The sequence below is a fragment of the Anneissia japonica genome, unplaced genomic scaffold (assembly GCF_011630105.1).
Source record: "Anneissia japonica isolate Jap-2015-1 unplaced genomic scaffold, ASM1163010v1 scaffold288287_len27511_cov149, whole genome shotgun sequence".
Classification (NCBI taxonomy): Eukaryota; Metazoa; Echinodermata; class Crinoidea; order Comatulida; family Comatulidae; genus Anneissia; species Anneissia japonica.
In genome coordinates, this window is record NW_022691279.1 from 24,839 (window position 1) to 27,491 (window position 2,653).

The following is a 2,653-nucleotide window of genomic DNA, read 5'->3' on the forward strand; positions in this document are numbered from 1 at the left end:
TATATGAAGAAGGCGTGTCCACAGTCCACCACTTGCTCATTCATTGTTCACCCTTATCCCTGTTTATTTGTACATTATCATTAATCCTTAATAGACGTATGCCGACTTGCTTTGACTTTATTACCGTATTGTTTCTCAAATTATATATTGCCAAGATACTTTCTCAATATGTTCTTTTTATGTCAAGCGTTGACAAAGACTACAGGAGTAGCCGAAATATTCGCCTAATAAATTTTAAGTGTTTCTAAAATCAACATCTTACGTATTTGAGTTTCTTTACTGTTACGTTTTATATATATATATATATATATATATATATATATAAAACAAAAAACTCCGGAGAGAGTTGGTTTTAGCTTTTTTTTGGGGAAGGTTTCCTCCCTACATTGTTCTATTGTTTTATGCTTTGTTTTATTTTCTGGCTTTTCATTGGCCACTACGTTTTGTTCTGCCACCTCATTGGTGCATTCCATAGTTTTTAGCCATGTTTTGAGCCTTCTATTTACTATATATATTTTGCTCTCATCATATTTTTCTTCAGCTTGACAAAGGTTGATAACCGAAAACGTTTGCTCACTATTAAATAAATATATACCTGGCAACTTATTACATTCAGCATTGTACATCGCTTGTAATCTATTTAATCAAAATTTCAGAAGATAACTGCACAGGACTCAAATTTTTATTTTCTAAGAAATCTTTATTTAACACTCTATATGTTTATGAACGATTCTATGTCATGTACAACAAATATCTCAGAATGTATTATTTTGACAATAAAGTTGACTTGTATCTTGTATCTTGTATCTTGTACAATTGTCTAACACTGTATAATCTTAATACTGATGAAATCTCAATCCAGATAATAATAGGTATAATCAATGCTTAAAAGCTGTCTCTTATACACATCTAGATGTGTATAAGAGACAGAACCAGACTTGGTCGACTGCTGCATTGAAGATTCCTTTCGGTTGTTTTGATGTTGATGAAAAATCACCTGCACTCCATTCATACCTAAAATTAGGAATACCGTAGCACTCAACTTACAATAAAACTCTTATTAAGGGGACGCCTTAATTATAGGGGTGCGTTTTGCGAGCAACTAGTCTGGGGGCCGGGAGCCGCCCAGGGCCCCCGGTCGGGATCCAGGGGCCGAAGGCCCCGGAAAAAATTTGCTTTCTTACGATCTAGTAGACTAATTTGAAGGCATTTTATCATGTTAATCTCTATATGTCCGTGAACACAGCGAGGGCCTATCAAAAAATTACCAGTGGACGACATGGAGAAACAAGCAAATCGTTTCCCAAATGAAAAATACTACTGTATAAATTCGTGGTGTAACCATTACGAATAAAAATTCAAAATCAATTCTGCTTTTAAATGAATAATAGCAAAGTTTGGAATAAAGAGTGGATTAAAAGCGACTGTAAATGAGCTGATTCAAACAACTAGAAGCATTTGAAACAAATTTATCAACATTTTTATTTTTATTCTAAACCGGGGTGTCATTCTAGCATTTTGACTTCATTGCTATACACTGACATACCGGTTAGTTAGGGGAAGATACACCTAGACGATAACTTGCATATAACGTGTGTATTTTTGTTGTGTTATGTTGCTGGCAGTACAAAACTGGAGTCAGCGCTCTAGTATTCTTATTGTAACTCATTTGTACATTCATACAATCTTAATACTGTACTGTTATGTGATTCATTTTATAATGATTCTGGGAACAAGGTCACATTTTTTTTGTTGTTATAATTAGTGGACGTTTTTTGATTTGGGGGATGCGTACACACCCAACGCACCTGAATAGAGAGGTTGCCAATAGTGTTAAAAGATATACCTTCCCTCGTTTAGTTCAGTAAAAAAAGTGTCCTCTTAACAGGTACGTTCCAGAGGAGGATGTTCTACTTATTATATTAAACTTAACGACAACATGATTATTAGCCCCTTAATAGTAATACCTTAATATTAGTTTTCTAATAGTAATATCATAATGACAATTAGTTCAGTAAAAAAAGTGTCCTCTTAACAGGTACGTTCCAGAGGAGGATGTTCTACTTATTATATTATAAACTTAACGACAACATGATTATTAGCCCCTTAATAGTAATACCTTAATATTAGTTTTCTAATAGTAATATCATAATGACAATGATAATGAAAATGATGACAACAACGATGATCATGGCAAAAACACACACAACAGCTTATAATAAGAATATTTTTCTCTTAGGCCTAATTGATAAAAATGTTCGATGAACATCATGGGTTAACCTTTCTACGGGAACTCCAGTGAATCCATCTCTTGACCAAGTAGCGGCCAACATACACCTACTAAAGGTAAAGTTTACATCTTCATTTGGGTTCTCCAATTCAAGTAGGCTTAAGTCAATGATGTCATACACAGTGACGATAGGTGTACTGGAGTCTAAAACATAAGTATATTGAATATGATATACTTACTTTACATTTTACAATTAATTTATCTAATTTTGTTTGAATTGAACATACAATTGTCTAACACTGTATAATCTTAATACTGATGAAATCTCAATCCAGATAATAATAGGTATAATCAATGTTTAAAAGTTAAAGGAGAAGTTTACCAATTTTATATAAATTGAGATCTGATTTAGCATAATCAGAT